Here is a 25,510-nt window from a genome sequence, read left to right on the forward strand (position 1 = left end):
CAATTGAATGCGACATATTACTAGTCCGTTTTCAAGGAATGTGGTGAGCGAAGGCTCAATTGGCAGCCGTGTGAGGCGAGCCAAAGGAGATGCTTTGTCTTCCTAGGTGGGTGTCAGACTTGGCAGCGGTCCCGGCTAAGGTAATGAGAAAACGTGAGCGTCCCTGGGTGGGCTCGAACCACCAACCTTTCGGTTAACAGCCGAACGCGCTAACCGATTGCGCCACAGAGACCACACATGGAGCGTGCTTGAACTGGCCCGAAGGAGAAATGAAAGATCAACTCAAGGTGCCTAAAAAGCTTCCCAATTGCACATTTGTAGAGATGAGGGATTGCCTTCTTTCTAAAAGGGAGAGACGCGGGCTAAAAAGCCCTTCCTTCGAGCCGGAATTGAACCAGCGACCTAAGGATTGCTACTTTATCTACTACAGTCCTCCGCTCTACCAGCTGAGCTATCGAAGGGAACTCAGATAGGTGTGGTAACACATGAGCCCTTGAATGCAAAGCCAGTGCTGAACACTTTGCATTTGACCTTCTAGGTTGAGGTATTGCTTGATGCCGCCTCGGCCGATAAGGGCAGATGCCTAGGCAGACGTTATGTGGGAGGCTACGGCTTGACGTATTGCAAAGAGAGAAAAGGGTTTGTAAAGAGCCAGCGCATTTTGTTGTGATCCTCCAAAGTCCCGGCAAAAATGGTGATGTACCCTGTGCCTTGACAGCAAGTGAGCAGAATAGTACTTGGAAGCACATTGAGTTTAGCCAAAGGAATTGTGGCGAAAGCTAGGAAAGAGTGGTCAGAGCCTGCTAGCTGCAAGAGGCCTCAAAGCAGCAGAGTGTGGTAGCCCGGCTAGCTCAGTCGGTAGAGCATGAGACTCTTAATCTCAGGGTCGTGGGTTCGAGCCCCACGTTGGGCGTGCCTTTTTTTGGCCGAGTCAAAGGCCTTTGCAAAAGGTGTCAGTATCTCCAGTTCCTTCAAGCGCACTGCACAATCACACCTTTACCATATCTACTGGCTTGGCTTCCTTTCTCTCCACCAATGGGGAAATATTTCTAGCTCATCTTCCTAGAGGTGACTTGGTACGCCAGCAAATGGACCTTGCGCAGCAGGGGGTCTGTGGAGTCAATGTCATGGATGGCCTTAGTTCTACACAGCCAGCAGCATGCTTGCTGCACAGCCTTGCGTTGGTGGTATAGTGGTGAGCATAGCTGCCTTCCAAGCAGTTGACCCGGGTTCGATTCCCGGCCAACACAGTCTTCTTCTTCTTTGCGCCCTTGACAAAAGAGCACAGGGCCAAAGCTCCTTCAACAAAGCTCCTAAGATGTCTTGCCTTAGTGACAACAGTGCAAATATTCCGCCGCATCCCAACAGGCTCCGGCCTCATGCTTTAACTCGCTCAAGGAGTACAGCATTATCCAGGGACAAGGTTCAGGCATTTCAAACACCGATTCACAAACAATCAACTCTGGCACACACAGCATTGCTAAGTAGCTGGCTACCATTCCAACACCCTCAAATGGCAAGATAACTGGCAGCATTTTGAAGAATGCTAAAGAATTTCTCAACGAGGAATGTAGACTGAAGTCGGAGACAGAAGAAACAAGCATGTCCCATGATGTCATAGGCCTTTTCACTTGGATACGCTTTGCGGAGGCTATTGACATTGTGGGAAACATCTGAAATAAGGGAAGACTCTTGACAGCCAAAAAGAACTAAAGCTTGACCAAGTGCATTCATTGCTGGCCCTTTGACTCAAGCAAGCCCATTTCAAGTACCCCAATGACTTTTACAGACAGAAACACGCCGCTGCCATGGGATCACTTGTATTTCCCATTGTAGCTAACCTGTGCATGAAGCAGCTGGACAAGAGAGACTTGAATTGTTCCATGGGGAAAAGACCAAGTCGTTTGTTAAGGCATGTGGATTATACTTGGCTGGAGAGTAGAGCATCAGAAACACAAGCTTTTAGTGAACGCATCAAGTCAGCGGACCAATACATCAAGTGTACACGGGAAGAGGCACTGAATAGCAAATGACCCCTTTTGGACGGCGTCTTACAAGGCAAGGAAGGGGCTGACTTGGGCAGGGAGGTCTCCAGGATACCTACCCACACAGACCGCTATCTGCCTTTTGACTCACACCACCCACTGGAACACAAGCTGGGGGTTCTTAGGACTCTGCAATATATCCGGCTGACATGGTAGCAACAAAAAGAGTCTAAAGACAAAAGAACACAGATGTAACGCCACCCTTGCCAGGGACGCTGGCATGTTTGCCCCGGTTTCCCTTTACTTCGCCCCGCAGCCAGGCACAGTGTATTTCTTCAGCCACATACACACACGCGCAAACGCTCCTTGTCTTCAATGACCGCACTTGGGGATGTTTGTTTTTGGAGTTTTCTTGTAGAGCTGGGGATAGGGATGGGGAATTGTAGTGGGATACTGCAAAATTAGAACTTTTCACACTGAGGACATCTAGCTGATCTCTTAGTTAAGCGGTATTGACGTCCTGACCGGTTTCAGGCCCTCAGGTCGACCCACCTGGGGCCGCATAGCAGCCTGCTCCAGGCGAGGCAGCCTGCCTCCAGCCCAACTGTTCGGCCCTCTCCCAGGAAAGACGCTGAGCCCATGTGCTGGCAGAACATACATGCCACTCCCAGCATGCGACTGGAATGCCCCCCCTTGCAAATGGCCAGGGCTGTATCCATATTCATGCTGTTCGTTTGCCTAGCCCCCACCCATGTTCTGGAAAGCTCTCACAGCTTCCCGAAGGCGGGAAGAACTCTGACAAACTCAAACAACGTCAGAGAATCATCAGCAGACCTGAGTAATCCATCGCAGCACTCTGTTAAGCAGAATACCACACTGAATTTACCTGACAGCCTCTCTGGTAAGCAGAGGCCAACTATACAAATCCTAGCACATGACTAGGAGGGTGCTACCGGGACATCTCAGGAGGGCTTTGAAAGCTTGTGGCTACCCAGACTGGGTCTTGGTTAAAACCTCCGCAAGCTCAGGAAAACAAACTGGGGAGAAGCAGAACACTTGGAGAAATATAGTCATCCCGTATGGAACTGGAGTGTCGGAAAAACTCAGAAGGATCTTTAAGAAACATTGCATCCCTGTGTAGTTCAAGGCCAGCAATACACTGGGACACAAGCTTGTCCAGCCACACTATCTGTCTTCCACATTATTAACACCTCTCTCCAGGCGATTTGACAACAATTGACGCCTTTAGCCAGGTCAATCTAGGCACTATTAGCTATGCAGGCTTCCTGACAACCAACATGGGGATGATGTAACTTGAAAAAGGGCGCCTCCACAATTCTCACACCTCCCCTCCTGTTCCTGGACAATCAACATCTACACATTCCATGGTAATTGGACTAAGGCCTCTTCAGGTGTGAATAGAAATGCTGGGGTTTGTTCCTGAGAGTCAGCGGAAGCGAAGAAGTGGCTTGACTAAACTAGGAAAGATCTTCAACATTCCAGAACAAGAGCAATTGAATGCGACATATTACTAGTCCGTTTTCAAGGAATGTGGTGAGCGAAGGCTCAATTGGCAGCCGTGTGAGGCGAGCCAAAGGAGATGCTTTGTCTTCCTAGGTGGGTGTCAGACTTGGCAGCGGTCCCGGCTAAGGTAATGAGAAAACGTGAGCGTCCCTGGGTGGGCTCGAACCACCAACCTTTCGGTTAACAGCCGAACGCGCTAACCGATTGCGCCACAGAGACCACACATGGAGCGTGCTTGAACTGGCCCGATGGAGAAATGAAAGATCAACTCAAGGTGCCTAAAAAGCTTCCCAATTGCACATTTGTAGAGATGAGGGATTGCCTTCTTTCTAAAAGGGAGAGACGCGGGCTAAAAAGCCCTTCCTTCGAGCCGGAATTGAACCAGCGACCTAAGGATTGCTACTTCATCTACTACAGTCCTCCGCTCTACCAGCTGAGCTATCGAAGGGAACTCAGATGGGTGTGGTAACACATGAGCCCTTGAATGCAAAGCCAGTGCTGAACACTTTGCATTTGACCTTCTAGGTTGAGGTATTGCTTGATGCCGCCTCGGCCGATAAGGGCAGATGCCTAGGCAGACGTTATGTGGGAGGCTACGGCTTGACGTATTGCAAAGAGAGAAAAGGGTTTGTAAAGAGCCAGCGCATTTTGTTGTGATCCTCCAAAGTCCCGGCAAAAATGGTGATGTACCCTGTGCCTTGACAGCAAGTGAGCAGAATAGTACTTGGAAGCACATTGAGTTTAGCCAAAGGAATTGTGGCGAAAGCTAGGAAAGAGTGGTCAGAGCCTGCTAGCTGCAAGAGGCCTCAAAGCAGCAGAGTGTGGTAGCCCGGCTAGCTCAGTCGGTAGAGCATTAGACTCTTAATCTCAGGGTCGTGGGTTCGAGCCCCACGTTGGGCGTGCCTTTTTTTGGCCGAGTCAAAGGCCTTTGCAAAAGGTGTCAGTATCTCCAGTTCCTTCAAGCGCACTGCACAATCACACCTTTACCATATCTACTGGCTTGGCTTCCTTTCTCTCCACCAATGGGGAAATATTTCTAGCTCATCTTCCTAGAGGTGACTTGGTACGCCAGCAAATGGACCTTGCGCAGCAGGGGGTCTGTGGAGTCAATGTCATGGATGGCCTTAGTTCTACACAGCCAGCAGCATGCTTGCTGCACAGCCTTGCGTTGGTGGTATAGTGGTGAGCATAGCTGCCTTCCAAGCAGTTGACCCGGGTTCGATTCCCGGCCAACGCAGTCTTCTTCTTTGCGCCCTTGACAAAAGAGCACAGGGCCAAAGCTCCTTCAACAAAGCTCCTAAGATGTCTTGCCTTAGTGACAACAGTGCAAATATTCCGCCGCATCCCAACAGGCTCCGGCCTCATGCTTTAACTCGCTCAAGGAGTACAGCATTATCCAGGGACAAGGTTCAGGCATTTCAAACACCGATTCACAAACAATCAACTCTGGCACACACAGCATTGCTAAGTAGCTGGCTACCATTCCAACACCCTCAAATGGCAAGATAACTGGCAGCATTTTGAAGAATGCTAAAGAATTTCTCAACGAGGAATGTAGACTGAAGTCGGAGACAGAAGAAACAAGCATGTCCCATGATGTCATAGGCCTTTTCACTTGGATACGCTTTGCGGAGGCTATTGACATTGTGGGAAACATCTGAAATAAGGGAAGACTCTTGACAGCCAAAAAGAACTAAAGCTTGACCAAGTGCATTCATTGCTGGCCCTTTGACTCAAGCAAGCCCATTTCAAGTACCCCAATGACTTTTACAGACAGAAACACGCCGCTGCCATGGGATCACTTGTATTTCCCATTGTAGCTAACCTGTGCATGGAGCAGCTGGACAAGAGAGACTTGAATTGTTCCATGGGGAAAAGACCAAGTCGTTTGTTAAGGCATGTGGATTATACTTGGCTGGAGAGTAGAGCATCAGAAACACAAGCTTTTAGTGAACGCATCAAGTCAGCGGACCAATACATCAAGTGTACACGGGAAGAGGCACTGAATAGCAAATGACCCCTTTTGGACGGCGTCTTACAAGGCAAGGAAGGGGCTGACTTGGGCAGGGAGGTCTCCAGGATACCTACCCACACAGACCGCTATCTGCCTTTTGACTCACACCACCCACTGGAACACAAGCTGGGGGTTCTTAGGACTCTGCAATATATCCGGCTGACATGGTAGCAACAAAAAGAGTCTAAAGACAAAAGAACACAGATGTAACGCCACCCTTGCCAGGGACGCTGGCATGTTTGCCCCGGTTTCCCTTTACTTCGCCCCGCAGCCAGGCACAGTGTATTTCTTCAGCCACATACACACACGCACAAACGCTCCTTGTCTTCAATGACCGCACTTGGGGATGTTTGTTTTTGGAGTTTTCTTGTAGAGCTGGGGATAGGGATGGGGAATTGTAGTGGGATACTGCAAAATTAGAACTTTTCACACTGAGGACATCTAGCTGATCTCTTAGTTAAGCGGTATTGACGTCCTGACCGGTTTCAGGCCCTCAGGTCGACCCACCTGGGGCCGCATAGCAGCCTGCTCCAGGCGAGGCAGCCTGCCTCCAGCCCAACTGTTCGGCCCTCTCCCAGGAAAGACGCTGAGCCCATGTGCTGGCAGAACATACATGCCACTCCCAGCATGCGACTGGAATGCCCCCCCTTGCAAATGGCCAGGGCTGTATCCATATTCATGCTGTTCGTTTGCCTAGCCCCCACCCATGTTCTGGAAAGCTCTCACAGCTTCCCGAAGGCGGGAAGAACTCTGACAAACTCAAACAACATCAGAGAATCATCAGCAGACCTGACTAATCCATCGCAGCACTCTGTTAAGCACAATACCACACTGAATTTACCTGACAGCCTCTCTGGTAAGCAGAGGCCAACTATACAAATCCTAGCACATGACTAGGAGGGTGCTACCGGCACATCTCAGGAGGGCTTTGAAAGCTTGTGGCTACCCAGACTGGGTCTTGGTTAAAACCTCCGCAAGCTCAGGAAAACAAACTGGGGAGAAGCAGAACACTTGGAGAAATATAGTCATCCCGTATGGAACTGGAGTGTCGGAAAAACTCAGAAGGATCTTTAAGAAACATTGCATCCCTGTGTAGTTCAAGGCCAGCAATACACTGGGACACAAGCTTGTCCAGCCACACTATCTGTCTTCCACATTATTAACACCTCTCTCCAGGCGATTTGACAACAATTGACGCCTTTAGCCAGGTCAATCTAGGCACTATTAGCTATGCAGGCTTCCTGACACCCAACAAGGGGATGGTGTAACTTGAAAAAGGGCGCCTCCACAATTCTCACACCTCCCCTCCTGTTCCAGGACAATCAACATCTACACATTCCATGGTAATTGGACTAAGGCCTCTTCAGGTGTGAATAGAAATGCTGGGGTTTGTTCCTGAGAGTCAGCGGAAGCGTAGAAGTGGCTTGACTAAACTAGGAAAGATCTTCAACATTCCAGAACAAGAGCAATTGAATGCGACATATTACTAGTCCGTTTTCAAGGAATGTGGTGAGCGAAGGCTCAATTGGCAGCCGTGTGAGGCGAGCCAAAGGAGATGCTTTGTCTTCCTAGGTGGGTGTCAGACTTGGCAGCGGTCCCGGCTAAGGTAATGAGAAAACGTGAGCGTCCCTGGGTGGGCTCGAACCACCAACCTTTTGGTTAACAGCCGAACGAGCTAACCGATTGCGCCACAGAGACCACACATGGAGTGTGCTTGAACTGGCCCGAAGGAGAAATGAAAGATCAACTCAAGGTGCCTAAAAAGCTTCCCAATTGCACATTTGTAGAGATGAGGGATTGCCTTCTTTCTAAAAGGGAGAGACGCGGGCTAAAAAGCCCTTCCTTCGAGCCAGAATTGAACCAGCGACCTAAGGATTGCTACTTCATCTACTACAGTCCTCCGCTCTACCAGCTGAGCTATCGAAGGGAACTCAGATGGGTGAGGTAACACATGAGCCCTTGAATGCAAAGCCAGTGCTGAACACTTTGCATTTGACCTTCTAGGTTGAGGTATTGCTTGATGCCGCCTCGGCCGATAAGGGCAGATGCCTAGGCAGACGTTATGTGGGAGGCTACGGCTTGACGTATTGCAAAGAGAGAAAAGGGTTTGTAAAGAGCCAGCGCATTTTGTTGTGATCCTCCAAAGTCCCGGCAAAAATGGTGATGTACCCTGTGCCTTGACAGCAAGTGAGCAGAATAGTACTTGGAAGCACATTGAGTTTAGCCAAAGGAATTGTGGCGAAAGCTAGGAAAGAGTGGTCAGAGCCTGCTAGCTGCAAGAGGCCTCAAAGCAGCAGAGTGTGGTAGCCCGGCTAGCTCAGTCGGTAGAGCATGAGACTCTTAATCTCAGGGTCGTGGGTTCGAGCCCCACGTTGGGCGTGCCTTTTTTTGGCCGAGTCAAAGGCCTTTGCAAAAGGTGTCAGTATCTCCAGTTCCTTCAAGCGCACTGCACAATCACACCTTTACCATATCTACTGGCTTGGCTTCCTTTCTCTCCACCAATGGGGAAATATTTCTAGCTCATCTTCCTAGAGGTGACTTGGTATGCCAGCAAATGGACCTTGCGCAGCAGGGGGTCTGTGGAGTCAATGTCATGGATGGCCTTAGTTCTAAACAGCCAGCAGCATGCTTGCTGCACAGCCTTGCGTTGGTGGTATAGTGGTGAGCATAGCTGCCTTCCAAGCAGTTGACCCGGGTTCGATTCCCGGCCAACGCAGTCTTCTTCTTCTTTGCGCCCTTGACAAAAGAGCACAGGGCCAAAGCTCCTTCAACAAAGCTCCTAAGATGTCTTGCCTTAGTGACAACAGTGCAAATATTCCGCCGCATCCCAACAGGCTCCGGCCTCATGCTTTAACTCGCTCAAGGAGTACAGCATTATCCAGGGACAAGGTTCAGGCATTTCAAACACCGATTCACAAACAATCAACTCTGGCACACACAGCATTGCTAAGTAGCTGGCTACCATTCCAACACCCTCAAATGGCAAGATAACTGGCAGCATTTTGAAGAATGCTAAAGAATTTCTCAACGAGGAATGTAGACTGAAGTCGGAGACAGAAGAAACAAGCATGTCCCATGATGTCATAGGCCTTTTCACTTGGATACGCTTTGCGGAGGCTATTGACATTGTGGGAAACATCTGAAATAAGGGAAGACTCTTGACAGCCAAAAAGAACTAAAGCTTGACCAAGTGCATTCATTGCTGGCCCTTTGACTCAAGCAAGCCCATTTCAAGTACCCCAATGACTTTTACAGACAGAAACACGCCGCTGCCATGGGATCACTTGTATTTCCCATTGTAGCTAACCTGTGCATGAAGCAGCTGGACAAGAGAGACTTGAATTGTTCCATGGGGAAAAGACCAAGTCGTTTGTTAAGGCATGTGGATTATACTTGGCTGGAGAGTAGAGCATCAGAAACACAAGCTTTTAGTGAACGCATCAAGTCAGCGGACCAATACATCAAGTGTACATGGGAAGAGGCACTGAATAGCAAATGACCCCTTTTGGACGGCGTCTTACAAGGCAAGGAAGGGGCTGACTTGGGCAGGGAGGTCTCCAGGATACCTACCCACACAGACCGCTATCTGCCTTTTGACTCACACCACCCACTGGAACACAAGCTGGGGGTTCTTAGGACTCTGCAATATATCCGGCTGACATGGTAGCAACAAAAAGAGTCTAAAGACAAAAGAACACAGATGTAACGCCACCCTTGCCAGGGACGCTGGCATGTTTGCCCCGGTTTCCCTTTACTTCGCCCCGCAGCCAGGCACAGTGTATTTCTTCAGCCACATACACACACGCGCAAACGCTCCTTGTCTTCAATGACCGCACTTGGGGATGTTTGTTTTTGGAGTTTTCTTGTAGAGCTGGGGATAGGGATGGGGAATTGTAGTGGGATACTGCAAAATTAGAACTTTTCACACTGAGGACATCTAGCTGATCTCTTAGTTAAGCGGTATTGACGTCCTGACCGGTTTCAGGCCCTCAGGTCGACCCACCTGGGGCCGCATAGTAGCCTGCTCCAGGCGAGGCAGCCTGCCTCCAGCCCAACTGTTCGGCCCTCTCCCAGGAAAGACGCTGAGCCCATGTGCTGGCAGAACATACATGCCACTCCCAGCATGCGACTGGAATGCCCCCCCTTGCAAATGGCCAGGGCTGTATCCATATTCATGCTGTTCGTTTGCCTAGCCCCCACCCATGTTCTGGAAAGCTCTCACAGCTTCCCGAAGGCGGGAAGAACTCTGACAAACTCAAACAACGTCAGAGAATCATCAGCAGACCTGAGTAATCCATCGCAGCACTCTGTTAAGCAGAATACCACACTGAATTTACCTGACAGCCTCTCTGGTAAGCAGAGGCCAACTATACAAATCCTAGCACATGACTAGGAGGGTGCTACCGGGACATCTCAGGAGGGCTTTGAAAGCTTGTGGCTACCCAGACTGGGTCTTGGTTAAAACCTCCGCAAGCTCAGGAAAACAAACTGGGGAGAAGCAGAACACTTGGAGAAATATAGTCATCCCGTATGGAACTGGAGTGTCGGAAAAACTCAGAAGGATCTTTAAGAAACATTGCATCCCTGTGTAGTTCAAGGCCAGCAATACACTGGGACACAAGCTTGTCCAGCCACACTATCTGTCTTCCACATTATTAACACCTCTCTCCAGGCCATTTGACAACAATTGACGCCTTTAGCCAGGTCAATCTAGGCACTATTAGCTATGCAGGCTTCCTGACAACCAACATGGGGATGATGTAACTTGAAAAAGGGCGCCTCCACAATTCTCACACCTCCCCTCCTGTTCCTGGACAATCAACATCTACACATTCCATGGTAATTGGACTAAGGCCTCTTCAGGTGTGAATAGAAATGCTGGGGTTTGTTCCTGAGAGTCAGCGGAAGCGAAGAAGTGGCTTGACTAAACTAGGAAAGATCTTCAACATTCCAGAACAAGAGCAATTGAATGCGACATATTACTAGTCCGTTTTCAAGGAATGTGGTGAGCGAAGGCTCAATTGGCAGCCGTGTGAGGCGAGCCAAAGGAGATGCTTTGTCTTCCTAGGTGGGTGTCAGACTTGGCAGCGGTCCCGGCTAAGGTAATGAGAAAACGTGAGCGTCCCTGAGTGGGCTCGAACCACCAACCTTTCGGTTAACAGCCGAACGCGCTAACCGATTGCGCCACAGAGACCACACATGGAGTGTGCTTGAACTGGCCCGATGGAGAAATGAAAGATCAACTCAAGGTGCCTAAAAAGCTTCCCAATTGCACATTTGTAGAGATGAGGGATTGCCTTCTTTCTAAAAGGGAGAGACGCGGGCTAAAAAGCCCTTCCTTCGAGCCGGAATTGAACCAGCGACCTAAGGATTGCTACTTCATCTACTACAGTCCTCCGCTCTACCAGCTGAGCTATCGAAGGGAACTCAGATGGGTGTGGTAACACATGAGCCCTTGAATGCAAAGCCAGTGCTGAACACTTTGCATTTGACCTTCTAGGTTGAGGTATTGCTTGATGCCGCCTCGGCCGATAAGGGCAGATGCCTAGGCAGACGTTATGTGGGAGGCTACGGCTTGACGTATTGCAAAGAGAGAAAAGGGTTTGTAAAGAGCCAGCGCATTTTGTTGTGATCCTCCAAAGTCCCGGCAAAAATGGTGATGTACCCTGTGCCTTGACAGCAAGTGAGCAGAATAGTACTTGGAAGCACATTGAGTTTAGCCAAAGGAATTGTGGCGAAAGCTAGGAAAGAGTGGTCAGAGCCTGCTAGCTGCAAGAGGCCTCAAAGCAGCAGAGTGTGGTAGCCCGGCTAGCTCAGTCGGTAGAGCATGAGACTCTTAATCTCAGGGTCGTGGGTTTGAGCCCCACGTTGGGCGTGCCTTTTTTTGGCCGAGTCAAAGGCCTTTGCAAAAGGTGTCAGTATCTCCAGTTCCTTCAAGCGCACTGCACAATCACACCTTTACCATATCTACTGGCTTGGCTTCCTTTCTCTCCACCAATGGGGAAATATTTCTAGCTCATCTTCCTAGAGGTGACTTGGTACGCCAGCAAATGGACCTTGCGCAGCAGGGGGTCTGTGGAGTCAATGTCATGGATGGCCTTAGTTCTACACAGCCAGCAGCATGCTTGCTGCACAGCCTTGCGTTGGTGGTATAGTGGTGAGCATAGCTGCCTTCCAAGCAGTTGACCCGGGTTCGATTCCCGGCCAACGCAGTCTTCTTCTTCTTTGCGCCCTTGACAAAAGAGCACAGGGCCAAAGCTCCTTCAACAAAGCTCCTAAGATGTCTTGCCTTAGTGACAACAGTGCAAATATTCCGCCGCATCCCAACAGGCTCCGGCCTCATGCTTTAACTCGCTCAAGGAGTACAGCATTATCCAGGGACAAGGTTCAGGCATTTCAAACACCGATTCACAAACAATCAACTCTGGCACACACAGCATTGCTAAGTAGCTGGCTACCATTCCAACACCCTCAAATGGCAAGATAACTGGCAGCATTTTGAAGAATGCTAAAGAATTTCTCAACGAGGAATGTAGACTGAAGTCGGAGACAGAAGAAACAAGCATGTCCCATGATGTCATAGGCCTTTTCACTTGGATACGCTTTGCGGAGGCTATTGACATTGTGGGAAACATCTGAAATAAGGGAAGACTCTTGACAGCCAAAAAGAACTAAAGCTTGACCAAGTGCATTCATTGCTGGCCCTTTGACTCAAGCAAGCCCATTTCAAGTACCCCAATGACTTTTACAGACAGAAACACGCCGCTGCCATGGGATCACTTGTATTTCCCATTGTAGCTAACCTGTGCATGAAGCAGCTGGACAAGAGAGACTTGAATTGTTCCATGGGGAAAAGACCAAGTCGTTTGTTAAGGCATGTGGATTATACTTGGCTGGAGAGTAGAGCATCAGAAACACAAGCTTTTAGTGAACGCATCAAGTCAGCGGACCAATACATCAAGTGTACACGGGAAGAGGCACTGAATAGCAAATGACCCCTTTTGGACGGCGTCTTACAAGGCAAGGAAGGGGCTGACTTGGGCAGGGAGGTCTCCAGGATACCTACCCACACAGACCGCTATCTGCCTTTTGACTCACACCACCCACTGGAACACAAGCTGGGGGTTCTTAGGACTCTGCAATATATCCGGCTGACATGGTAGCAACAAAAAGAGTCTAAAGACAAAAGAACACAGATGTAACGCCACCCTTGCCAGGGACGCTGGCATGTTTGCCCCGGTTTCCCTTTACTTCGCCCCGCAGCCAGGCACAGTGTATTTCTTCAGCCACATACACACACGCGCAAACGCTCCTTGTCTTCAATGACCGCACTTGGGGATGTTTGTTTTTGGAGTTTTCTTGTAGAGCTGGGGATAGGGATGGGGAATTGTAGTGGGATACTGCAAAATTAGAACTTTTCACACTGAGGACATCTAGCTGATCTCTTAGTTAAGCGGTATTGACGTCCTGACCGGTTTCAGGCCCTCAGGTCGACCCACCTGGGGCCGCATAGCAGCCTGCTCCAGGCGAGGCAGCCTGCCTCCAGCCCAACTGTTCGGCCCTCTCCCAGGAAAGACGCTGAGCCCATGTGCTGGCAGAACATACATGCCACTCCCAGCATGCGACTGGAATGCCCCCCCTTGCAAATGGCCAGGGCTGTATCCATATTCATGCTGTTCGTTTGCCTAGCCCCCACCCATGTTCTGGAAAGCTCTCACAGCTTCCCGAAGGCGGGAAGAACTCTGACAAACTCAAACAACGTCAGAGAATCATCAGCAGACCTGAGTAATCCATCGCAGCACTCTGTTAAGCAGAATACCACACTGAATTTACCTGACAGCCTCTCTGGTAAGCAGAGGCCAACTATACAAATCCTAGCACATGACTAGGAGGGTGCTACCGGGACATCTCAGGAGGGCTTTGAAAGCTTGTGGCTACCCAGACTGGGTCTTGGTTAAAACCTCCGCAAGCTCAGGAAAACAAACTGGGGAGAAGCAGAACACTTGGAGAAATATAGTCATCCCGTATGGAACTGGAGTGTCGGAAAAACTCAGAAGGATCTTTAAGAAACATTGCATCCCTGTGTAGTTCAAGGCCAGCAATACACTGGGACACAAGCTTGTCCAGCCACACTATCTGTCTTCCACATTATTAACACCTCTCTCCAGGCGATTTGACAACAATTGACGCCTTTAGCCAGGTCAATCTAGGCACTATTAGCTATGCAGGCTTCCTGACAACCAACATGGGGATGATGTAACTTGAAAAAGGGCGCCTCCACAATTCTCACACCTCCCCTCCTGTTCCTGGACAATCAACATCTACACATTCCATGGTAATTGGACTAAGGCCTCTTCAGGTGTGAATAGAAATGCTGGGGTTTGTTCCTGAGAGTCAGCGGAAGCGAAGAAGTGGCTTGACTAAACTAGGAAAGATCTTCAACATTCCAGAACAAGAGCAATTGAATGCGACATATTACTAGTCCGTTTTCAAGGAATGTGGTGAGCGAAGGCTCAATTGGCAGCCGTGTGAGGCGAGCCAAAGGAGATGCTTTGTCTTCCTAGGTGGGTGTCAGACTTGGCAGCGGTCCCGGCTAAGGTAATGAGAAAACGTGAGCGTCCCTGGGTGGGCTCGAACCACCAACCTTTCGGTTAACAGCCGAACGCGCTAACCGATTGCGCCACAGAGACCACACATGGAGCGTGCTTGAACTGGCCCGAAGGAGAAATGAAAGATCAACTCAAGGTGCCTAAAAAGCTTCCCAATTGCACATTTGTAGAGATGAGGGATTGCCTTCTTTCTAAAAGGGAGAGACGCGGGCTAAAAAGCCCTTCCTTCGAGCCGGAATTGAACCAGCGACCTAAGGATTGCTACTTCATCTACTACAGTCCTCCGCTCTACCAGCTGAGCTATCGAAGGGAACTCAGATGGGTGTGGTAACACATGAGCCCTTGAATGCAAAGCCAGTGCTGAACACTTTGCATTTGACCTTCTAGGTTGAGGTATTGCTTGATGCCGCCTCGGCCGATAAGGGCAGATGCCTAGGCAGACGTTATGTGGGAGGCTACGGCTTGACGTATTGCAAAGAGAGAAAAGGGTTTGTAAAGAGCCAGCGCATTTTGTTGTGATCCTCCAAAGTCCCGGCAAAAATGGTGATGTACCCTGTGCCTTGACAGCAAGTGAGCAGAATAGTACTTGGAAGCACATTGAGTTTAGCCAAAGGAATTGTGGCGAAAGCTAGGAAAGAGTGGTCAGAGCCTGCTAGCTGCAAGAGGCCTCAAAGCAGCAGAGTGTGGTAGCCCGGCTAGCTCAGTCGGTAGAGCATGAGACTCTTAATCTCAGGGTCGTGGGTTCGAGCCCCACGTTGGGCGTGCCTTTTTTTGGCCGAGTCAAAGGCCTTTGCAAAAGGTGTCAGTATCTCCAGTTCCTTCAAGCGCACTGCACAATCACACCTTTACCATATCTACTGGCTTGGCTTCCTTTCTCTCCACCAATGGGGAAATATTTCTAGCTCATCTTCCTAGAGGTGACTTGGTACGCCAGCAAATGGACCTTGCGCAGCAGGGGGTCTGTGGAGTCAATGTCATGGATGGCCTTAGTTCTACACAGCCAGCAGCATGCTTGCTGCACAGCCTTGCGTTGGTGGTATAGTGGTGAGCATAGCTGCCTTCCAAGCAGTTGACCCGGGTTCGATTCCCGGCCAACGCAGTCTTCTTCTTCTTTGCGCCCTTGACAAAAGAGCACAGGGCCAAAGCTCCTTCAACAAAGCTCCTAAGATGTCTTGCCTTAGTGACAACAGTGCAAATATTCCGCCGCATCCCAACAGGCTCCGGCCTCATGCTTTAACTCGCTCAAGGAGTACAGCATTATCCAGGGACAAGGTTCAGGCATTTCAAACACCGATTCACAAACAATCAACTCTGGCACACACAGCATTGCTAAGTAGCTGGCTACCATTCCAACACCCTCAAATGGCAAGATAACTGGCAGCATTTTGAAGAATGCTAAAGAATTTCTCAACGAGGAATGTAGACTGAAGTCGGAGACAGAAGAAACAAGCATGTCCCATGATGTCATAGGCCTTTTCACTTGGATACGCTTTGCGGAGGCTATTGACATTGTGGGAAACATCTGAAATAAGGGAAGACTCTTGACAGCCAAAAAGAACTAAAGCTTGACCAAGTGCATTCATTGCTGGCCCTTTGACTCAAGCAAGCCCATTTCAAGTACCCCAATGACTTTTACAGACAGAAACACGCCGCTGCCATGGGATCACTTGTATTTCCCATTGTAGCTAACCTGTGCATGGAGCAGCTGGACAAGAGAGACTTGAATTGTTCCATGGGGAAAAGACCAAGTCGTTTGTTAAGGCATGTGGATTATACTTGGCTGGAGAGTAGAGCATCAGAAACACAAGCTTTTAGTGAACGCATCAAGTCAGCGGACCAATACATCAAGTGTACACGGGAAGAGGCACTGAATAGCAAATGACCCCTTTTGGACGGCGTCTTACAAGGCAAGGAAGGGGCTGACTTGGGCAGGGAGGTCTCCAGGATACCTACCCACACAGACCGCTATCTGCCTTTTGACTCACACCACCCACTGGAACACAAGCTGGGGGTTCTTAGGACTCTGCAATATATCCGGCTGACATGGTAGCAACAAAAAGAGTCTAAAGACAAAAGAACACAGATGTAACGCCACCCTTGCCAGGGACGCTGGCATGTTTGCCCCGGTTTCCCTTTACTTCGCCCCGCAGCCAGGCACAGTGTATTTCTTCAGCCACATACACACACGCGCAAACGCTCCTTGTCTTCAATGACCGCACTTGGGGATGTTTGTTTTTGGAGTTTTCTTGTAGAGCTGGGGATAGGGATGGGGAATTGTAGTGGGATACTGCAAAATTAGAACTTTTCACACTGAGGACATCTAGCTGATCTCTTAGTTAAGCGGTATTGACGTCCTGACCGGTTTCTGGCCCTCAGGTCGACCCACCTGGGGCCGCATAGCAGCCTGCTCCAGGCGAGGCAGCCTGCCTCCAGCCCAACTGTTCGGCCCTCTCCCAGGAAAGACGCTGAGCCCATGTGCTGGCAGAACATACATGCCACTCCCAGCATGCGACTGGAATGCCCCCCCTTGCAAATGGCCAGGGCTGTATCCATATTCATGCTGTTCGTTTGCCTAGCCCCCACCCATGTTCTGGAAAGCTCTCACAGCTTCCCGAAGGCGGGAAGAACTCTGACAAACTCAAACAACGTCAGAGAATCATCAGCAGACCTGAGTAATCCATCGCAGCACTCTGTTAAGCAGAATACCACACTGAATTTACCTGACAGCCTCTCTGGTAAGCAGAGGCCAACTATACAAATCCTAGCACATGACTAGGAGGGTGCTACCGGGACATCTCAGGAGGGCTTTGAAAGCTTGTGGCTACCCAGACTGGGTCTTGGTTAAAACCTCCGCAAGCTCAGGAAAACAAACTGGGGAGAAGCAGAACACTTGGAGAAATATAGTCATCCCGTATGGAACTGGAGTGTCGGAAAAACTCAGAAGGATCTTTAAGAAACATTGCATCCCTGTGTAGTTCAAGGCCAGCAATACACTGGGACACAAGCTTGTCCAGCCACACTATCTGTCTTCCACATTATTAACACCTCTCTCCAGGCCATTTGACAACAATTGACGCCTTTAGCCAGGTCAATCTAGGCACTATTAGCTATGCAGGCTTCCTGACAACCAACATGGGGATGATGTAACTTGAAAAAGGGCGCCTCCACAATTCTCACACCTCCCCTCCTGTTCCTGGACAATCAACATCTACACATTCCATGGTAATTGGACTAAGGCCTCTTCAGGTGTGAATAGAAATGCTGGGGTTTGTTCCTGAGAGTCAGCGGAAGCGAAGAAGTGGCTTGACTAAACTAGGAAAGATCTTCAACATTCCAGAACAAGACCAATTGAATGCGACATATTACTAGTCCGTTTTCAAGGAATGTGGTGAGCGAAGGCTCAATTGGCAGCCGTGTGAGGCGAGCCAAAGGAGATGCTTTGTCTTCCTAGGTGGGTGTCAGACTTGGCAGCGGTCCCGGCTAAGGTAATGAGAAAACGTGAGCGTCCCTGGGTGGGCTCGAACCACCAACCTTTCGGTTAACAGCCGAACGCGCTAACCGATTGCGCCACAGAGACCACACATGGAGCGTGCTTGAACTGGCCCGATGGAGAAATGAAAGATCAACTCAAGGTGCCTAAAAAGCTTCCCAATTGCACATTTGTAGAGATGAGGGATTGCCTTCTTTCTAAAAGGGAGAGACGCGGGCTAAAAAGCCCTTCCTTCGAGCCGGAATTGAACCAGCGACCTAAGGATTGCTACTTCATCTACTACAGTCCTCCGCTCTACCAGCTGAGCTATCGAAGGGAACTCAGATGGGTGTGGTAACACATGAGCCCTTGAATGCAAAGCCAGTGCTGAACACTTTGCATTTGACCTTCTAGGTTGAGGTATTGCTTGATGCCGCCTCGGCCGATAAGGGCAGATGCCTAGGCAGACGTTATGTGGGAGGCTACGGCTTGACGTATTGCAAAGAGAGAAAAGGGTTTGTAAAGAGCCAGCGCATTTTGTTGTGATCCTCCAAAGTCCCGGCAAAAATGGTGATGTACCCTGTGCCTTGACAGCAAGTGAGCAGAATAGTACTTGGAAGCACATTGAGTTTAGCCAAAGGAATTGTGGCGAAAGCTAGGAAAGAGTGGTCAGAGCCTGCTAGCTGCAAGAGGCCTCAAAGCAGCAGAGTGTGGTAGCCCGGCTAGCTCAGTCGGTAGAGCATGAGACTCTTAATCTCAGGGTCGTGGGTTTGAGCCCCACGTTGGGCGTGCCTTTTTTTGGCCGAGTCAAAGGCCTTTGCAAAAGGTGTCAGTATCTCCAGTTCCTTCAAGCGCACTGCACAATCACACCTTTACCATATCTACTGGCTTGGCTTCCTTTCTCTCCACCAATGGGGAAATATTTCTAGCTCATCTTCCTAGAGGTGACTTGGTACGCCAGCAAATGGACCTTGCGCAGCAGGGGGTCTGTGGAGTCAATGTCATGGATGGCCTTAGTTCTACACAGCCAGCAGCATGCTTGCTGCACAGCCTTGCGTTGGTGGTATAGTGGTGAGCATAGCTGCCTTCCAAGCAGTTGACCCGGGTTCGATTCCGGGCCAACACAGTCTTCTTCTTCTTTGCGCCCTTGACAAAAGAGCACAGGGCCAAAGCTCCTTCAACAAAGCTCCTAAGATGTCTTGCCTTAGTGACAACAATGCAAATATTCCGCCGCATCCCAACAGGCTCCGGCCTCATGCTTTAACTCGCTCAAGGAGTACAGCATTATCCAGGGACAAGGTTCAGGCATTTCAAACACCGATTCACAAACAATCAACTCTGGCACACACAGCATTGCTAAGTGGCTGGCTACCATTCCAACACCCTCAAATGGCAAGATAACTGGCAGCATTTTGAAGAATGCTAAAGAATTTCTCAACGAGGAATGTAGACTGAAGTCGGAGACAGAAGAAACAAGCATGTCCCATGATGTCATAGGCCTTTTCACTTGGATACGCTTTGCGGAGGCTATTGACATTGTGGGAAACATCTGAAATAAGGGAAGACTCTTGACAGCCAAAAAGAACTAAAGCTTGACCAAGTGCATTCATATCTGGCCCTTTGACTCAAGCAAGCCCATTTCAAGTACCCCAATGACTTTTACAGACAGAAACACGCCGCTGCCATGGGATCACTTGTATTTCCCATTGTAGCTAACCTGTGCATGAAGCAGCTGGACAAGAGAGACTTGAATTGTTCCATGGGGAAAAGACCAAGTCGTTTGTTAAGGCATGTGGATTATACTTGGCTGGAGAGTAGAGCATCAGAAACACAAGCTTTTAGTGAACGCATCAAGTCAGCGGACCAATACATCAAGTGTACACGGGAAGAGGCACTGAATAGCAAATGACCCCTTTTGGACGGCGTCTTACAAGGCAAGGAAGGGGCTGACTTGGGCAGGGAGGTCTCCAGGATACCTACCCACACAGACCGCTATCTGCCTTTTGACTCACACCACCCACTGGAACACAAGCTGGGGGTTCTTAGGACTCTGCAATATATCCGGCTGACATGGTAGCAACAAAAAGAGTCTAAAGACAAAAGAACACAGATGTAACGCCACCCTTGCCAGGGACGCTGGCATGTTTGCCCCGGTTTCCCTTTACTTCGCCCCGCAGCCAGGCACAGTGTATTTCTTCAGCCACATACACACACGCGCAAACGCTCCTTGTCTTCAATGACCGCACTTGGGGATGTTTGTTTTTGGAGTTTTCTTGTAGAGCTGGGGATAGGGATGGGGAATTGTAGTGGGATACTGCAAAATTAGAACTTTTCACACTGAGGACATCTAGCTGATCTCTTAGTTAAGCGGTATTGACGTCCTGACCGGTTTCAGGCCCTCAGGTCGACCCACCTGGGGCCGCATAGCAGCCTGCTCCAGGCGAGGCAGCCTGCCTCCAGCCCAACTGTTCGGCCCTCTCCCAGGAAAGACGCTGAGCCCATGTGCTGGCAGAACATACATGCCACTCCCAGCATGCGACTGGAATGCCCCCCCTTGCAAATGGCCAGGGCTGTATCCATATTCATGCTGTTTGTTTGCCTAGCCCCCACCCATGTTCTGGAAAGCTCTCACAGCTTCCCGAAGGCGGGAAGAACTCTGACAAACTCAAACAACGTCAGAGAATCATCAGCAGACCTGAGTAATCCATCGCAGCACTCTGTTAAGCAGAATACCACACTGAATTTACCTGACAGCCTCTCTGGTAAGCAGAGGCCAACTATACAAATCCTAGCACATGACTAGGAGGGTGCTACCGGGACATCTCAGGAGGGCTTTGAAAGCTTGTGGCTACCCAGACTGGGTCTTGGTTAAAACCTCCGCAAGCTCAGGAAAACAAACTGGGGAGAAGCAGAACACTTGGAGAAATATAGTCATCCCGTATGGAACTGGAGTGTCGGAAAAACTCAGAAGGATCTTTAAGAAACATTGCATCCCTGTGTAGTTCAAGGCCAGCAATACACTGGGACACAAGCTTGTCCAGCCACACTATCTGTCTTCCACATTATTAACACCTCTCTCCAGGCCATTTGACAACAATTGACGCCTTTAGCCAGGTCAATCTAGGCACTATTAGCTATGCAGGCTTCCTGACAACCAACATGGGGATGATGTAACTTGAAAAAGGGCGCCTCCACAATTCTCACACCTCCCCTCCTGTTCCTGGACAATCAACATCTACACATTCCATGGTAATTGGACTAAGGCCTCTTCAGGTGTGAATAGAAATGCTGGGGTTTGTTCCTGAGAGTCAGCGGAAGCGAAGAAGTGGCTTGACTAAACTAGGAAAGATCTTCAACATTCCAGAACAAGAGCAATTGAATGCGACATATTACTAGTCCGTTTTCAAGGAATGTGGTGAGCGAAGGCTCAATTGGCAGCCGTGTGAGGCGAGCCAAAGGAGATGCTTTGTCTTCCTAGGTGGGTGTCAGACTTGGCAGCGGTCCCGGCTAAGGTAATGAGAAAACGTGAGCGTCCCTGGGTGGGCTCGAACCACCAACCTTTCGGTTAACAGCCGAACGCGCTAACCGATTGCGCCACAGAGACCACACATGGAGCGTGCTTGAACTGGCCCGAAGGAGAAATGAAAGATCAACTCAAGGTGCCTAAAAAGCTTCCCAATTGCACATTTGTAGAGATGAGGGATTGCCTTCTTTCTAAAAGGGAGAGACGCGGGCTAAAAAGCCCTTCCTTCGAGCCGGAATTGAACCAGCGACCTAAGGATTGCTACTTTATCTACTACAGTCCTCCGCTCTACCAGCTGAGCTATCGAAGGGAACTCAGATAGATGTGGTAACACATGAGCCCTTGAATGCAAAGCCAGTGCTGAACACTTTGCATTTGACCTTCTAGGTTGAGGTATTGCTTGATGCCGCCTCGGCCGATAAGGGCAGATGCCTAGGCAGACGTTATGTGGGAGGCTACGGCTTGACGTATTGCAAAGAGAGAAAAGGGTTTGTAAAGAGCCAGCGCATTTTGTTGTGATCCTCCAAAGTCCCGGCAAAAATGGTGATGTACCCTGTGCCTTGACAGCAAGTGAGCAGAATAGTACTTGGAAGCACATTGAGTTTAGCCAAAGGAATTGTGGCGAAAGCTAGGAAAGAGTGGTCAGAGCCTGCTAGCTGCAAGAGGCCTCAAAGCAGCAGAGTGTGGTAGCCCGGCTAGCTCAGTCGGTAGAGCATTAGACTCTTAATCTCAGGGTCGTGGGTTCGAGCCCCACGTTGGGCGTGCCTTTTTTTGGCCGAGTCAAAGGCCTTTGCAAAAGGTGTCAGTATCTCCAGTTCCTTCAAGCGCACTGCACAATCACACCTTTACCATATCTACTGGCTTGGCTTCCTTTCTCTCCACCAATGGGGAAATATTTCTAGCTCATCTTCCTAGAGGTGACTTGGTACGCCAGCAAATGGACCTTGCGCAGCAGGGGGTCTGTGGAGTCAATGTCATGGATGGCCTTAGTTCTACACAGCCAGCAGCATGCTTGCTGCACAGCCTTGCGTTGGTGGTATAGTGGTGAGCATAGCTGCCTTCCAAGCAGTTGACCCGGGTTCGATTCCCGGCCAACGCAGTCTTCTTCTTCTTCTTTGCGCCCTTGACAAAAGAGCACAGGGCCAAAGCTCCTTCAACAAAGCTCCTAAGATGTCTTGCCTTAGTGACAACAGTGCAAATATTCCGCCGCATCCCAACAGGCTCCGGCCTCATGCTTTAACTCGCTCAAGGAGTACAGCATTATCCAGGGACAAGGTTCAGGCATTTCAAACACCGATTCACAAACAATCAACTCTGGCACACACAGCATTGCTAAGTAGCTGGCTACCATTCCAACACCCTCAAATGGCAAGATAACTGGCAGCATTTTGAAGAATGCTAAAGAATTTCTCAACGAGGAATGTAGACTGAAGTCGGAGACAGAAGAAACAAGCATGTCCCATGATGTCATAGGCCTTTTCACTTGGATACGCTTTGCGGAGGCTATTGACATTGTGGGAAACATCTGAAATAAGGGAAGACTCTTGACAGCCAAAAAGAACTAAAGCTTGACCAAGTGCATTCATTGCTGGCCCTTTGACTCAAGCAAGCCCATTTCAAGTACCCCAATGACTTTTACAGACAGAAACACGCCGCTGCCATGGGATCACTTGTATTTCCCATTGTAGCTAACCTGTGCATGGAGCAGCTGGACAAGAGAGACTTGAATTGTTCCATGGGGAAAAGACCAAGTCGTTTGTTAAGGCATGTGGATTATACTTGGCTGGAGAGTAGAGCATCAGAAACACAAGCTTTTAGTGAACGCATCAAGTCAGCGGACCAATACATCAAGTGTACACGGGAAGAGGCACTGAATAGCAAATGACCCCTTTTGGACGGCGTCTTACAAGGCAAGGAAGGGGCTGACTTGGGCAGGGAGGTCTCCAGGATACCTACCCACACAGACCGCTATCTGCCTTTTGACTCACACCACCCACTGGAACACAAGCTGGGGGTTCTTAGGACTCTGCAATATATCCGGCTGACATGGTAGCAACAAAAAGAGTCTAAAGACAAAAGAACACAGATGTAACGCCACCCTTGCCAGGGACGCTGGCATGTTTGCCCCGGTTTCCCTTTACTTCGCCCCGCAGCCAGGCACAGTGTATTTCTTCAGCCACATACACACACGCGCAAACGCTCCTTGTCTTCAATGACCGCACTTGGGGATGTTTGTTTTTGGAGTTTTCTTGTAGAGCTGGGGATAGGGATGGGGAATTGTAGTGGGATACTGCAAAATTAGAACTTTTCACACTGAGGACATCTAGCTGATCTCTTAGTTAAGCGGTATTGACGTCCTGACCGGTTTCAGGCCCTCAGGTCGACCCACCTGGGGCCGCATAGCAGCCTGCTCCAGGCGAGGCAGCCTGCCTCCAGCCCAACTGTTCGGCCCTCTCCCAGGAAAGACGCTGAGCCCATGTGCTGGCAGAACATACATGCCACTCCCAGCATGCGACTGGAATGCCCCCCCTTGCAAATGGCCAGGGCTGTATCCATATTCATGCTGTTTGTTTGCCTAGCCCCCACCCATGTTCTGGAAAGCTCTCACAGCTTCCCGAAGGCGGGAAGAACTCTGACAAACTCAAACAACGTCAGAGAATCATCAGCAGACCTGAGTAATCCATCGCAGCACTCTGTTAAGCAGAATACCACACTGAATTTACCTGACAGCCTCTCTGGTAAGCAGAGGCCAACTATACAAATCCTAGCACATGACTAGGAGGGTGCTACCGGGACATCTCAGGAGGGCTTTGAAAGCTTGTGGCTACCCAGACTGGGTCTTGGTTAAAACCTCCGCAAGCTCAGGAAAACAAACTGGGGAGAAGCAGAACACTTGGAGAAATATAGTCATCCCGTATGGAACTGGAGTGTCGGAAAAACTCAGAAGGATCTTTAAGAAACATTGCATCCCTGTGTAGTTCAAGGCCAGCAATACACTGGGACACAAGCTTGTCCAGCCACACTATCTGTCTTCCACATTATTAACACCTCTCTCCAGGCCATTTGACAACAATTGACGCCTTTAGCCAGGTCAATCTAGGCACTATTAGCTATGCAGGCTTCCTGACAACCAACATGGGGATGATGTAACTTGAAAAAGGGCGCCTCCACAATTCTCACACCTCCCCTCCTGTTCCTGGACAATCAACATCTACACATTCCATGGTAATTGGACTAAGGCCTCTTCAGGTGTGAATAGAAATGCTGGGGTTTGTTCCTGAGAGTCAGCGGAAGCGAAGAAGTGGCTTGACTAAACTAGGAAAGATCTTCAACATTCCAGAACAAGAGCAATTGAATGCGACATATTACTAGTCCGTTTTCAAGGAATGTGGTGAGCGAAGGCTCAATTGGCAGCCGTGTGAGGCGAGCCAAAGGAGATGCTTTGTCTTCCTAGGTGGGTGTCAGACTTGGCAGCGGTCCCGGCTAAGGTAATGAGAAAACGTGAGCGTCCCTGGGTGGGCTCGAACCACCAACCTTTCGGTTAACAGCCGAACGCGCTAACCGATTGCGCCACAGAGACCACACATGGAGCGTGCTTGAACTGGCCCGAAGGAGAAATGAAAGATCAACTCAAGGTGCCTAAAAAGCTTCCCAATTGCACATTTGTAGAGATGAGGGATTGCCTTCTTTCTAAAAGGGAGAGACGCGGGCTAAAAAGCCCTTCCTTCGAGCCGGAATTGAACCAGCGACCTAAGGATTGCTACTTTATCTACTACAGTCCTCCGCTCTACCAGCTGAGCTATCGAAGGGAACTCAGATAGATGTGGTAACACATGAGCCCTTGAATGCAAAGCCAGTGCTGAACACTTTGCATTTGACCTTCTAGGTTGAGGTATTGCTTGATGCCGCCTCGGCCGATAAGGGCAGATGCCTAGGCAGACGTTATGTGGGAGGCTACGGCTTGACGTATTGCAAAGAGAGAAAAGGGTTTGTAAAGAGCCAGCGCATTTTGTTGTGATCCTCCAAAGTCCCGGCAAAAATGGTGATGTACCCTGTGCCTTGACAGCAAGTGAGCAGAATAGTACTTGGAAGCACATTGAGTTTAGCCAAAGGAATTGTGGCGAAAGCTAGGAAAGAGTGGTCAGAGCCTGCTAGCTGCAAGAGGCCTCAAAGCAGCAGAGTGTGGTAGCCCGGCTAGCTCAGTCGGTAGAGCATGAGACTCTTAATCTCAGGGTCGTGGGTTCGAGCCCCACGTTGGGCGTGCCTTTTTTTGGCCGAGTCAAAGGCCTTTGCAAAAGGTGTCAGTATCTCCAGTTCCTTCAAGCGCACTGCACAATCACACCTTTACCATATCTACTGGCTTGGCTTCCTTTCTCTCCACCAATG

The 25,510-nt window shown here is 49.7% G+C and overlaps 23 non-coding genes across 23 annotated transcripts; 9 read left to right on the plus strand and 14 right to left on the minus strand.

Moving 5' to 3' along the window:
• Positions 1–158: 158 nt before the first annotated feature.
• Positions 159–232, minus strand: TRNAN-GUU (transfer RNA asparagine (anticodon GUU)). The gene has a single exon. It is a non-coding gene; the product is annotated as a tRNA-Asn (tRNA).
• Positions 233–374: 142 nt separating this feature from the next.
• TRNAY-GUA (transfer RNA tyrosine (anticodon GUA)) lies at positions 375–461 on the minus strand. Its single transcript is given in 2 exon segments — positions 375–410; positions 425–461. It is a non-coding gene; the product is annotated as a tRNA-Tyr (tRNA).
• Positions 462–840: 379 nt separating this feature from the next.
• Positions 841–913, plus strand: TRNAK-CUU (transfer RNA lysine (anticodon CUU)). The gene has a single exon. It is a non-coding gene; the product is annotated as a tRNA-Lys (tRNA).
• Positions 914–3,654: 2,741 nt separating this feature from the next.
• On the minus strand, positions 3,655–3,728 carry TRNAN-GUU (transfer RNA asparagine (anticodon GUU)). Its single transcript has one exon. It is a non-coding gene; the product is annotated as a tRNA-Asn (tRNA).
• A 142-nt stretch (positions 3,729–3,870) lies between these two features.
• TRNAY-GUA (transfer RNA tyrosine (anticodon GUA)) lies at positions 3,871–3,957 on the minus strand. Its single transcript is given in 2 exon segments — positions 3,871–3,906; positions 3,921–3,957. It is a non-coding gene; the product is annotated as a tRNA-Tyr (tRNA).
• A 717-nt stretch (positions 3,958–4,674) lies between these two features.
• On the plus strand, positions 4,675–4,746 carry TRNAG-UCC (transfer RNA glycine (anticodon UCC)). Its single transcript has one exon. It is a non-coding gene; the product is annotated as a tRNA-Gly (tRNA).
• A 3,083-nt stretch (positions 4,747–7,829) lies between these two features.
• On the plus strand, positions 7,830–7,902 carry TRNAK-CUU (transfer RNA lysine (anticodon CUU)). The gene has a single exon. It is a non-coding gene; the product is annotated as a tRNA-Lys (tRNA).
• A 265-nt stretch (positions 7,903–8,167) lies between these two features.
• On the plus strand, positions 8,168–8,239 carry TRNAG-UCC (transfer RNA glycine (anticodon UCC)). Its single transcript has one exon. It is a non-coding gene; the product is annotated as a tRNA-Gly (tRNA).
• Positions 8,240–10,643: 2,404 nt separating this feature from the next.
• Positions 10,644–10,717, minus strand: TRNAN-GUU (transfer RNA asparagine (anticodon GUU)). Its single transcript has one exon. It is a non-coding gene; the product is annotated as a tRNA-Asn (tRNA).
• Positions 10,718–10,859: 142 nt separating this feature from the next.
• Positions 10,860–10,946, minus strand: TRNAY-GUA (transfer RNA tyrosine (anticodon GUA)). The gene is given in 2 exon segments: positions 10,860–10,895; positions 10,910–10,946. It is a non-coding gene; the product is annotated as a tRNA-Tyr (tRNA).
• A 717-nt stretch (positions 10,947–11,663) lies between these two features.
• TRNAG-UCC (transfer RNA glycine (anticodon UCC)) lies at positions 11,664–11,735 on the plus strand. The gene has a single exon. It is a non-coding gene; the product is annotated as a tRNA-Gly (tRNA).
• Positions 11,736–14,139: 2,404 nt separating this feature from the next.
• TRNAN-GUU (transfer RNA asparagine (anticodon GUU)) lies at positions 14,140–14,213 on the minus strand. The gene has a single exon. It is a non-coding gene; the product is annotated as a tRNA-Asn (tRNA).
• A 142-nt stretch (positions 14,214–14,355) lies between these two features.
• On the minus strand, positions 14,356–14,442 carry TRNAY-GUA (transfer RNA tyrosine (anticodon GUA)). Its single transcript is given in 2 exon segments — positions 14,356–14,391; positions 14,406–14,442. It is a non-coding gene; the product is annotated as a tRNA-Tyr (tRNA).
• Positions 14,443–14,821: 379 nt separating this feature from the next.
• On the plus strand, positions 14,822–14,894 carry TRNAK-CUU (transfer RNA lysine (anticodon CUU)). Its single transcript has one exon. It is a non-coding gene; the product is annotated as a tRNA-Lys (tRNA).
• A 265-nt stretch (positions 14,895–15,159) lies between these two features.
• TRNAG-UCC (transfer RNA glycine (anticodon UCC)) lies at positions 15,160–15,231 on the plus strand. The gene has a single exon. It is a non-coding gene; the product is annotated as a tRNA-Gly (tRNA).
• A 2,404-nt stretch (positions 15,232–17,635) lies between these two features.
• TRNAN-GUU (transfer RNA asparagine (anticodon GUU)) lies at positions 17,636–17,709 on the minus strand. Its single transcript has one exon. It is a non-coding gene; the product is annotated as a tRNA-Asn (tRNA).
• Positions 17,710–17,851: 142 nt separating this feature from the next.
• Positions 17,852–17,938, minus strand: TRNAY-GUA (transfer RNA tyrosine (anticodon GUA)). The gene is given in 2 exon segments: positions 17,852–17,887; positions 17,902–17,938. It is a non-coding gene; the product is annotated as a tRNA-Tyr (tRNA).
• A 3,193-nt stretch (positions 17,939–21,131) lies between these two features.
• Positions 21,132–21,205, minus strand: TRNAN-GUU (transfer RNA asparagine (anticodon GUU)). The gene has a single exon. It is a non-coding gene; the product is annotated as a tRNA-Asn (tRNA).
• Positions 21,206–21,347: 142 nt separating this feature from the next.
• Positions 21,348–21,434, minus strand: TRNAY-GUA (transfer RNA tyrosine (anticodon GUA)). Its single transcript is given in 2 exon segments — positions 21,348–21,383; positions 21,398–21,434. It is a non-coding gene; the product is annotated as a tRNA-Tyr (tRNA).
• A 717-nt stretch (positions 21,435–22,151) lies between these two features.
• Positions 22,152–22,223, plus strand: TRNAG-UCC (transfer RNA glycine (anticodon UCC)). The gene has a single exon. It is a non-coding gene; the product is annotated as a tRNA-Gly (tRNA).
• A 2,407-nt stretch (positions 22,224–24,630) lies between these two features.
• TRNAN-GUU (transfer RNA asparagine (anticodon GUU)) lies at positions 24,631–24,704 on the minus strand. The gene has a single exon. It is a non-coding gene; the product is annotated as a tRNA-Asn (tRNA).
• A 142-nt stretch (positions 24,705–24,846) lies between these two features.
• On the minus strand, positions 24,847–24,933 carry TRNAY-GUA (transfer RNA tyrosine (anticodon GUA)). Its single transcript is given in 2 exon segments — positions 24,847–24,882; positions 24,897–24,933. It is a non-coding gene; the product is annotated as a tRNA-Tyr (tRNA).
• Positions 24,934–25,312: 379 nt separating this feature from the next.
• Positions 25,313–25,385, plus strand: TRNAK-CUU (transfer RNA lysine (anticodon CUU)). Its single transcript has one exon. It is a non-coding gene; the product is annotated as a tRNA-Lys (tRNA).
• The last annotated feature ends 125 nt before the right edge of the window (positions 25,386–25,510 follow it).

Source organism: Staurois parvus, unplaced genomic scaffold (assembly GCF_062004578.1).
Source record: "Staurois parvus isolate SC_StPar_1 unplaced genomic scaffold, SC_StPar_1.0 ptg001130l, whole genome shotgun sequence".
NCBI classification, from domain to species: Eukaryota; Metazoa; Chordata; class Amphibia; order Anura; family Ranidae; genus Staurois; species Staurois parvus.